Below are 12,179 nucleotides of genomic sequence, written 5' to 3' on the forward strand. Positions count from 1 at the left end.
GAAGACAGATCCAAATCAGTGAGGTTAAAAATTCATGCCCTACTGAAAACAGGAGGGTCGCCAGTTCAAAAACAGCCTCAGCAAGGGTGAGGCGTTAAGCAACTCAGTAAGACCCTGACTCTAAATAAAATACAAAATAGGGCTGGGGTGTAGCTTAGTGGTTGAATGCCCCTGGGTTCAATCCCTGATACTCACCCCCCAAAAAATTGATGCCCTAAAGCTCACACTTGTTGCTCAAAACATTCTCAAATTTATTGACTTGTTTTGTGGATAAGCTACTGTGTGTGACAGAAATAGGTAGTTGGAAGAGGAACCTATATTACAGGGAGCACCATGAGAGTGGCAATAAAGGAAAAATGAGGATAAAAAGGAGAAAATAAAAATCACAAGCATTTTAAAAGCAGTAATAGTTTAAGACCAAATACCCCTACCTACTTGAAGTCTTTGGAAGGAATCGTATTATAATAGAGTGGAGTGATTCTTATTCATTCTGAATACATGAGGAGACAAGACACACTTGCGGGTAGCAGTGCATTCTGTTTTAAAATGCTACGAAAGTTCCAGCTCAGCATGAGGCCCTACACCCACCAATCTTCCTCTTTCAAATTCCACTGAAATGACAGTGGGGAAGTAGACAATGAGGTCAAGCTGAATATGCCTAGCAAACTGGACGCTTGGAACCACCAGCAAACCAAAGACTCAAGTGGCTTTCTGAAAGTGGCAAGTAAGGCTTGGAGTGGATGGGTAACTCAGAACGGAGGAGTCCGCAGCCTCCACCACACTCACAGAATCAGGCTGCAGCTGTGAAAAGATGCCTCCTTCAGACTCGAGCCTGAAGGTGATCGGACTGAGTGGATAACTGGGGTCATTAATTGAAAGTCTGCCACTTGGCATCTCTTCCATCCAGTGTGTGCCCCAAGTCAAATCAGGATCTTTAAAGAAGGCAAATGACCAGTGGAGACAAGGAATCCAGTCCCATCACCCACTTCCTGTCTTTGCAACACAAATTGAAGCCTCATCCTTGACACAGAGGCGTCACTGTGTAGCTCAGTGGTAGAGCACTTGCCTGGGACGTGCGAAGCCCTGGGTTTGATCCCCAGTACCACGAGGTTTTGGTTTTTTGATCCAGTACCACGAGGAAAAAAAACAAAAGAGGTGTCACCATCAGTGTCCCTTCTGTCCAGGTAGGGAGAGGTGTCATGGGAGGAATATCCATACCATCTGCCAACATTGACCATCCTCATCCTTTATTCAGAAATGTAAATGAGCTACCAAGAATGTGACAACTTGAAGAAAATGAATTGCACATTAATAATAGCACACAAAAAATAAAAAATGAACAAAAAGAACATTTGTCCAGAGAAAATAAATAATTCAGAAACAAAATACCAGGTTTAAAATTCCAATTAATAGCATTAGAGAAATTTGAGAAAATAATAGGCCCCATAACAATAGCAACCTACGTTTTTTTGTTTGTTTGTTTGTTTGTTTGTTTTAAGGTAGTGCTCTAGAGTTAGGAGTTTTGTCAAATTTGACAAAGTAAGAATTTAACAGAAGGAATGGAAGTTAAAGTAGAGGATATTTCCTAGAATGTTGATGAATAAAGATGTGAGATAAGAGATAAAAGTTGAAGTATACAGAGAGCTGGTCTCCAAGTCCAACATCTGTCCAATTGGACATCGAGAGACAGCATGGAAGACATTATAATCAAGGAAGTAGAAGAGGAAATTTTCTTCAACAGATAATGATTGATAGTGTCCATTTAGTGCTAAAGAGGATTAATGGAAAGACTCATTTGTAGAATAGGACTTATAACATGTTGGACTCTCAGAAGTGAGGGGTGAGCCTAAATTCTTAAGAGAAAAGTCAGCTATTGGGTGGGACTAACAGACTGCCAATTCACTTCTCATTATCAACAATGCACACCAGGGACAAGGGAGCAGCACCTTCAATTACTTCAGAAAAACTAGTTTAAATCTAGACTCTTAAATCCACCCAACTTTAATCCAAATGTAAAGGCAAAATAATGACATGTTTATATAATAAATAAGCAAGTACTTCATTTAATTATGTAAGACCCATGATTTAAAACTTTGAATTAAATAAAAATATAGCTGGATGGTTTTTTTTAATTGCATACTGGGTTTAACTTTTTAAGTTGACTCAGTAGAGGTTTTTTATTTTATTTTATTTTTTGCAGTACAAAATACTTTGAACCCAGGGATGCTCTACCACTGAGCTATATCCCCAGCCCTTTAAAATTTTTATTTTGAGACAGGTTTTTCATAGTTACCAAGGCTGACTTCAAACTTATGATGCTCCTGCCTCAACTTCCCAAGTAGCAAGGATTACAGGCGCACCTGCATCTGGCTTTACCTGAGAGATTTAAATAACCCCTGCATTGTTTATGACCCCACTGGACATTAACCACTCATGTATGTAAGCCAGTGTCTTATTCTAGCACTGCCGAATTATTTTTATATACGTAGCTTCTTCCGTGCTTTTTGGACCAGTTTTCAATTTTTCCTGCTTTTTTTTCATTAAGTCATACATTGAATAAAATCTTTGACACATGCTTATTTTTTATTCACGTGAGTCATTTTTTGAATATTCTCCACATGCTCTTTTGTGAAAAAAAAATTATTGGAAGTTGTATTTCAGATGGAATGTAATTTCTTTCTCAATAAATCCTAATACACCATAGTATACTATATAATTGCATTATACTATAATAATGTTTATATGGCATAATATGGAAATAAAATTGTGTGAGACTCACTTATACTGACCAGTAGAACATGAATATCACAACCCTTGAGAAGTGGAAATAATGATCAAGTATTGATACAGGAGATCAGGGGCAGGAGAAACATAGAATGTGGTGAAGAAGATAAACTCCTCTCTTACTTGATGGGGAAAGAAGAGAGGCTGCCCATAGTTCATAGGATAAAAAAAATAGAACCTTGTTTTCTAAGGTTACAAAGTCAATCAGTTGAAAAATTAAAAATAATAACTGGAAAAAAAAAAGTAAGGCCAAGAGAGGAGATGTTCAGTCCACTAACTTCCTAATCTTCATCCTATGCAGCCAAAAGATTTAGTGTCTAGATATCCATAGTTCAAAAAGTAGGTATATAAGCATATAATAGAAGCACAATGGCTAAAATCAAAGAATGATTTAGTGATTTTTTTTTTCTGAAGAGCAGGACTAAGGACTAGGCACTGCTAAAAATTGCTTGAAGTTGTATTGTGTCCCTTCGAGTTCATATGTTGAAGTGCTGACCCCATGTGACTGTATTTGAACACAGGGCTTTCAGGGAGATAACTAAGATTCAATAAGGTCATAAGAGTGGGACTCTAATCTGATAAGACTAGTATCTACAAAAAAAGAAATGCTAGTAAGCTCTCTTCCACCCTCATACACACAGCAAAGAGATCGCTGTCTTCAGGTCAGGAAGGCAGACCTCAATAACCAACCTTGACAAGACAAATATCTTGGATTTCCAACCTTCAGAACCGTGAGAAAATAAATTTCTAAGTTGCCCAATGGAAGCTTTTCAATTGTTACTCTTCTATAATGATGATTTTTATTTTCATATACATACTTTCTTAAGCCATTAGAACATACTTTAAGATAACAGAAGTGTGACAGTTAAAGAACATTGCATAATGGCTAATTTTTTTAGATAACTGAGTTATGTATTTAGAGTTTTAAGAAGAGGCAAATATCACAGTAAAAATGATGGGTGTAATTATCTAGTCATTATGAAATTTAGATTTTACAGGGTATGATAAATCTAAGCCAATGATTTCAAAGTTTTGCCTACCTAATTGCAAAATCTGATAAGCTAACCACTAAGAAAGTAAGACTTCTACATATTTGTTCCACTGGAAAGTATAATCACATTAGATCCAAAATTGTTTTCCGATAAACGCATTGCTCTAAGTAGCATAAGAAGAGTAAGCAACTAATCACATGTTATATTAATTTAATAAGTAAAAAAATTAAAGTCTGAGCAGATTAGAGAAACCAAGACTCTGTATAAACAACTTCAAATCAATCACCCCAATAATTTAGGATAATATTGAAATCTATCCTGGAAATTTGGGAATATTCTGTTCATTTAGTGAAGTATTTTAGATGAAGAGGGCTTAGGAAAGTAATAAGTAATTGCTATTTTTTGAGAGCTCAAGATATAAAGTTTATATCTTAGTCCTGTGCCTCACAGTCTTAAAAAACCGCAGCATGGATCCTTGTACCACATTTTGAGGGGGTTAGAGTACAGTATTCTGTAGAAATAGCTCAAGTACATGAAAAATGCTCAAAATAACTAATAATCATCAGGGAAATGCAAGTGAAAGCCACAAGGAGACACCACCTCACCCCAGCTAAAATGCTGTTAGCAATCTCCCCGCAAATTAGAGAAAAACAAAATTCAACAAAGATGTGAAGAAAGGGAACTCTTATGTACTGTTAATGGGAAGGCAAATCAATCACTATGGAAAACAGTATGGAGGGTCCTCAAAAAACTAAAAATAGAACCACCCTGTGATCTAGCAATTCCAACACTGGATATATATATCCAAAGGAAATGAAGTCATCATTCAAAGAGACACCTGCATCATGTGCAAAAGGCCTCTGGAATGATTAACTTAGAAACTGTCAAACTATATAATGACAAATGACTTACAGGTCTGCAGAAACAGGGTTTTTTAAAAAAATAAACAATAGAACCATTTTACTCTATTTACTCTCAGATATTTTTCTGATTTCTCAGAGCTCCTTAAGCACTCTGACAGAAAGAGAACAGGGGAAGTATTAATAGCTTCCACAAATGTTGGAGAAATGAGATATCCTGGCCCATCAACACCCTGGTCCAGATGAAAGAGGAGATGGCTGACCTCATACCTGTTTTCACCATCTGTGGGCCAACTCTGGTGAAAGGGAAAAAGTGAGCACTTTTGGCTCTCAGAGGTCTTGCCAGCCATTCAAGTTGCTACTTGGTTTCATTTTAATTATTACAGTCAGCCACTAGTGGGAACAATACTTGGAGAAAGTTAAAGTATTTTCTTCTGTGTCTTTAACTGTTTTCTCAACCAACTATAGGGTAGACAAAAGTTTCTCTCCAAACCCCCTCACCCCGCAGCCACATCCTGTGTTACATCTGGAAGATGCTCAAACTACAGCAACCCTTCTATCCTATCCAAGCGCCAATACCCTCTCTTCAACCTATCCCACCCTGTCCCTGTCCAAGTCCCCTTTCGACATAGAAGTCCCTTATGCCACTACCAAAAACAAGAGTGAGGACGATGATGGTTGGTGCTGTGTGGGGAACCTATGAAGAATACATTAATATTCAAGAATATTGAATTTAAGAATCATCATCATCATCATCATCATCATCATCATCATCCACAGGCCATGGGAACAGTGAGAGGTGGAGAGAGAAGTGATGTGACAGGTTGAAGGGTGCGGGTTTAGAGATGACAGTTATACATCATGAGAGAGCACTGTGGCTGGTACTCCTTATCACTCGTCCCAGTTAGATAAAAAGGAATACAGGGACTAGTCTTCGCGTGCTTACACAGCTCACTCTTAGAGCAATTGCCTACCATTGTTCACCATTTTTAGAGAAAGGTCCTTCAACCTTTTGGTGAGTTAACAAGACTACATCAAAACCAATGGTTGGAAGAAATGTCCAGAAATATCAAATTTCACTTATTTCCTTCAAGGTTTTATGGAACAAATCTGAAACATGCCTGAGGCAAGTCTCAGCTTTGTTGTTTACAAAGTAGTCTTATATACTAATAGAAATCTGGTTTTAAATGATAGTGAAAAAAACAAGGTCGGTTTGCTCATTCATCCGAAGTCTAAGCACAGGGAGACACCAGCAGGCTGGAAAGTGATTAGATTGATGTTGGTTTTAATTCCACAGAGATATTTGAAATTTCTTCTGAGAAATCTGCTAAGAACCTGATTACTGTTTGTAAGATGTAAGGGTTTTTTAAATATTTCTTATTAGGACATTATAGTTATACATAATAGGGGTTCATTTTGACATATTCATCAATGCATGTAATTTGCTCCATTTCAATACCCAATGCTTCCTCTTTCCCTTCCTTCCTCCCTCCCCATAAACCCTTTCCTCTATCTAAGATGTAGGTTTTTCAATTACAAAGTCCTCTAAGAGCTGTCAACAAAATGCTGAATTGAAACTTGGAAATGGAATGACCTAACAACCACCAATTTTCTGTATTTCCTCTTGATTGTATTTTATCTGAATAAACTATAAAAGACAAGGAGCCCAAAAAGGGTGGAATGAGTATTTGACTTACCTATAGAAACATTTTTCAGGGAAAGAATCATTATTGACCTTGCTGATAATAAAGTTAAAAGTACATAAACCTAATGGTAATAGTTTTAGAGTAGGAAAAATGGTATTGAATGCTTCTTCTATTTCCCTTAATAGAAAGGAAAAATCAAGGCATGAGCTCAGTCTCTTCAACAGAATTGTATCATACAATTTATCTCCAGAAAAGGAGCTTCTAAATTCTAAGATGGCAAACAAAATTGTCTAATATTAAAAAAAAATTTAATTTGTGCATTACATTTATACATAATAGGATTCATTATTTTAAAAATTTTACACATAGTTATTCCAACTGAAGTATTTTATGTTATTTGTGTTATTGTATATCTTGTATAATTTTTTTTAGTTGTAGTTGGATGCAATAACTTTATTTATTTTTATGTGGTGCTGAGGACTGAACCCAGCACCTCGAATGTGCTAGGCAAGTGCTCTACCGCTGAGCCACAACTTCATACCTTGTATAATTCTTATAGATGCCCATTTTCTAGTAAGAGGAGTATAGATTTTTTATTTTTAAATTATTATAAAATAATAAAATTACCATACTTTGCATTCTTCCTTTTTTTAATTAGTTTCTCAAAACATTACAATGATCTTGACATATCATACATTTGATTCAAATGGGGTATGAATTCTTATTTTTCCACATGTACAAATTGCAGGATCAGCAGAATACAACAGACACTAGTATGGCAGTTTGTATAAACGTGGCTGTATGACCAATGTGATTCTTCCTTTCTTTTGGTATCTCCAATCTATATACAAATAAGTGGTTGTTTTTTCCATGTTGAAAAATAATCTCTTCTTGATTTTATTTCTTCATCATTTCTTTGGCTCTTTTGTTGCAAAACCAGAATACAAAGAGTTGCCTTTAATCACTGATGCTTCTCTCCCATATCTATAAAGCCCCCTCTAATTAGACTTTCCATCCCACAGCTCCAAGGAAACTGATCTTTTCATCCAAGTTGCTAAATCCACAGGTTAGCTTTCTGTCTCTTCTTACTGGAATTCATCAGTTCTGGATACAATTGTCCCCTCCCTTAGACTGGGGATGTACCTCAGTCAATACAGTCATACAGCCTAGCATGCATGAGGCCCTGGATTCAATCACCAGAAAAAAAAAAAAAAAGCCCCCTCCCTAAGTATTGATACCCTTTCTTCCCTTGGCTTTCAGATCACAATATTCTGGCTCTCCAGTAACATCCTTGAATGCTCCTTTTCAATTGCTTTTGCTGCTTTCTTCTCTTTGTATCAACCTCTTATAATTCTCTAGAGTTCTGTCCTTAGTCTTTTCTGTCAATACTCCTTAAGTGATCTGATACAATCCCACGGCTTTGAATGCTGTCCATCTTCAGTGATTCTTCCAAGCACATCTCCAGGCTAGATCTCTCTCTGAACTTCATACTTGGATGTCCACCTGCCTTCCCAGCATCTCCACATTGGTATCTAGCAAACACCTAAAAATCGGCTTGTCCAAAACCAAACTCTTGATCTTCTACACCCAAACCCACTTCTCATCAGTGACAGGAGTGGTGATTTGATTCACGGTCACTGATTGTCTTACAGCTGGAGCTACACACCTGCACTGGGAACTTCCTGTGTAAAGGTACAGGTCAAGACTATCTAATTGCTATGGTGACACCCTGCTTAAAGGAGGTTCTGTGCTAGGCACAGGACTATCATTCTTGACGCTGACTTCAGACACAGCTGTCAGGGGTAGAGAATTAAAGAACTCAAGTTGATAATTACAATTGGCTGCTAGCCTTTGACCTTCATCCTGCATGAGAAAGAAGAAACTTTCTCACAGAAAATCCTTTTGTTGAGAAAACCTACAAAATAAACATCCTGAACTAGCTCTAGGTCATTCATCCTCCATCAGGGGATGATGTCCCACTTGGTCCTAGGTTTCTCTCTATGTATATCTGTTTGTCTTTTCTCAATCTCTATTCACCCCTTGATGGTTTCTGCATGGCCCATGAGTCTTGCTCATCTCAGTTAACAACAATAAATCCTTCAGAGTTATTCACGGCCCAGAGCAAGGTCTCCAAGTCTTTCTTTGACTGTCTCAAACCCTACATTCACACCACCAAATCTTAATGGTTTGCCTTCTAAATTTATTTGGCAGCTTTCACATCTCATACTGTCATCCCAGTGTAGATTACCATCATCTCCTTCCTTGGATTATTAAAAGGTCTCCATTGTTCTAGCTTTTCTACCCCCAAATCTATTGGAGGGTTGACAAACCATTCCCTCACCCCCGTGGCCAAATTGGTCCATAGTCTCTTTTTGTTTATATGGCTAAGAACAGCTTTATATTTTGAAATGATGGAGGAAAAAATCAAAAAAGGAAGAATATTTTGAGGCATATGAATTACCTGAACTTCAAATTTCAACGTTCATACACAATGCTTCAGTGAAGCACAGCCACTCTCGTTCATTTCCCTGGCACACGGCGGTTCTTGTGCAACAACGGCAGAACTGAATAGTTGCAACAGAAACTGTAAAAGCCCACAGAGCCCGTCACGTGTACCCTCCGGCTCTGTGCAGAACAATTTACCAACCTCTGGTACATTCTCAACAGATCGCCTAGAGTAGTTCTCTTAACACTTAAGTTCAACCAGGCCATTCTTCTGCACAAAGTCTCTAAGTGGCTCTCCAGTTCTCTCAGAGCAAAAAGCCAAAGTCCTTAAACAAGGCCTACAAATCTCCTCCTTGCTGTCTGTATTCTAGCTGCTCTGCCTTTCTGTCCTTTCTTGACCACATCAACAAAATCTTCCAGTAGAACCATGACCCCAGTCAATCACTGTCTGGAAGGATTTTCCCCCAACTGCTGAATGGGTAAGTCCCTTTCCTCTGTCAAGCCTTCCCCCAAATGGTGACTGTCCAGTGAGGCCTGTCCTCACAATTCTAACTTAAAATTGTAACTTGTTCCATGCTCTAGTCCTAGTTCCCTCATTTTCCCCTAATTTTAATTTTTTTCTTCTATACTTATCACTTCATAATATGCTGTGTAGCTTATTTATGTGTAACCTTAAATTAAATAGAGTATCAGCTCCACAGGGTGGATGTTTTCATTGGTTTTAGTCACTAGTGTACCCAAGAGCCTAAAACAATCCCTGGCACATCGTAGGGTGCTCACTAAATATTTATAGGCTTTGACTTGAATTTCTGATATATTATTGTCCATGCTTATGTCATGTTTAATTGATGCTGAGTCCTTAAAATTCATCCTCCCAAATAGAACAGCCTATGTCTAGTATAGCATAACTATTTGGCAATTATCTATTTTGTAACATAGTTAGGAATTCTGTGTGGTCAAAAATTAGCTATGGCCTTATATAAATCCTTAAAGACCATGAGAAAAGATGTCACTACACAGTTTTCTCTGTAAAGAGCCCATTTATTGAGTCATCAATCTCACAGGAAGGCAGCACTTGTGGTCATAAATTGAAAACCTTTGTAACTCACAGAAATCGAGTCTCAGCTTCCCTTTTAATAGCACAAAACTGTGGTGATCCACATCTATGAAAAAGTATTTGAATAGAGCTTCTGTTGTGTATTTTCTGAGTACCTTCTACAAAGAAAGGCATGTAAATCGATGTTTTTTTTTTTAAATTGTCCCAGTCTTTAAGAAACTTAGAATCTAGAGAGAAAGATAGGTCTCTTACAGCTATAAAAATTATTACAAAGAGTTTCTGAATGTTACTGTGGAACAGCTCTGTCCCATAGACATATAACGCAAGCCACTATGGAATTGTAAATTTTCTAATAGTCACAGAAAAGGAAAAAAGAATAAAATTAATTTTAATGAAACACTTTAAACCAATATATATAAAATACTATCAATTGGACACAAAATCAATATAAACTTGTTGAGGTATTTATATTCTTTTGTCTTATAAGGTCTTGGAAATTCAGTGTCTACTTAAAATACATTGTAATTTGACAGCCAAATCTTCAGAAAAACTTGATCTGTATTTAAAGTTCAAATTTACACTTGAAAAATAGATTTACATACCCCAATTTTTCCAAATAGACTCTAAAGTTTTCCAAATTGAATTGAGTACAGTGAAAAGTTCCAGAAATAAATAATTCATAAGTTTTAAATTGAGTGCCATTCTGAGTACTGCAATAGAATCTCCCACCATACAACTGTAGCTCACCCTGAACATGAATCATCCCTTTCACCAGCATATCCTCACTGTATGCACTACCCTCCCATTAGTCATTTAGCAGCCATGACAATTACCAGCTTGACTGTCATAGTATCACAGTATGTGCATTCAAGTAACCCCTATTTTACTGACTACTGGCAAGAGTATTGATGCTGGAAATTCATTTATGTCAAAAAGAAGCTGTAAAGTGAACAGATAAATGTTTTTAATTTAATAAGAAAAATATCATAGGCTGAGGTTGTGAAGATCTATGGTAAGAATGAATTTATTAGAGAAATTTTGAAGAATGAAAAATAAATCCATGCTAGCTTTGCTGTCACATCCCAAACTGCAAAAGTGTAGCATAGACATAGTGTGTAAGTGCTAAGTTGAGATGGAAAAGGCATTCAGTCACTGGGTTCAGTACTATTTGTGGTTTCAGCCATCCACATAGAGAATATTACTTCCATGGAAAAGGGGAGGCCAAAGTTGGAAATTTGAAATTGAGTTAATTAAAAATTCAGTTCCTCATTTCTCACTTGCTACATTTCAAGTGTGGTAGGCACATGTGGCTCATGGCTACCACAGTGGACAGTGACATGATGGGGCAGAGGCTGTCCAACTTTTTTGGGTAAGGTCCAGAAGGTAAATAATTTAGACTTTTGCCATTTGTATCCCTGGCCTAGAGGATTCCACATGGAGGACTGAAGAAGTCTTCAAGGTCTCCTTTAAGCTGAGATTTAAAGGATGAGCTGGTTTCCGAGTGTATAACTACAGAAGGGTTCTAGGAAGGCATTGCAGACAGAGGCATGAGCACAAGTAGAGCCAAAGCAACATGTGACCTGCCAGGTTCCTAAAACAGGGAACCAGCTTCCCTGGTGTGCAAGATTCAAGGCCTAGAAGATGGGAAGGCAGTATGCTGCTTGCTCTCCTGGACACAACCTCCAACTTTTCTACCCTGCAGAAACTGACTACAGTGGACACCATTGCCCGTGCTCCTCTGAATTTGGTGGGTTTGGCCAGAGGGACACTGACTTGGGATCAGAATACAAGGGGAGAGACAGTTTGGATTTTAATCCCAGTTCACTCTCTGCTTCTTGGCTGTTCATGGTGGCTCCGTGGATACAGCTCTTGTCTTCTATAACTCCAAGTTCTCTCCAAGGTCCAGTTCCACCCCGGGGTTTCCCTATCCATTCAGTCCTAAGAGTGGTTGTAATCGGGGTATTTCATCACCCTGATTGGTTCCCTCAGCCCCATCCATCACTCTTAAATAGTCTGTAGTTCTCCCAGTTAAATCCCTTGAGTGGGACATTTGTTTCCTGTCAGCATCTTCATGATTCCGGTAGATGGAAGCCAGATCTTAGAGGGCCTGGCATGATGGACTAGAAAGTTTGACTTGGTGACCATGAAGAACTTTGAGGCTCTCAGCATAGAGTTGTGTGGGTTGTACACTATACAAGTACATCTATGGATGCACTCGCTCTCAAGGAAAAGGAGAAACATGATGAAGGGGAACACAAATAAGGAGGCTGGCCAGGGAGACATTTCCAGGAGGGAATCAACATAATGGTGTCATCGGTAGATCAGACTATGTCATAGGCACACAAGATGATCACTAGGAAGACTCAGAGCATTGTGTCAGTTTTAAATGTCATCT

The sequence above is a fragment of the Spermophilus citellus genome, assembly GCF_964194105.1.
Source record: "Spermophilus citellus genome assembly, chromosome: 4".
NCBI lineage: Eukaryota > Metazoa > Chordata > Mammalia > Rodentia > Sciuridae > Spermophilus > Spermophilus citellus.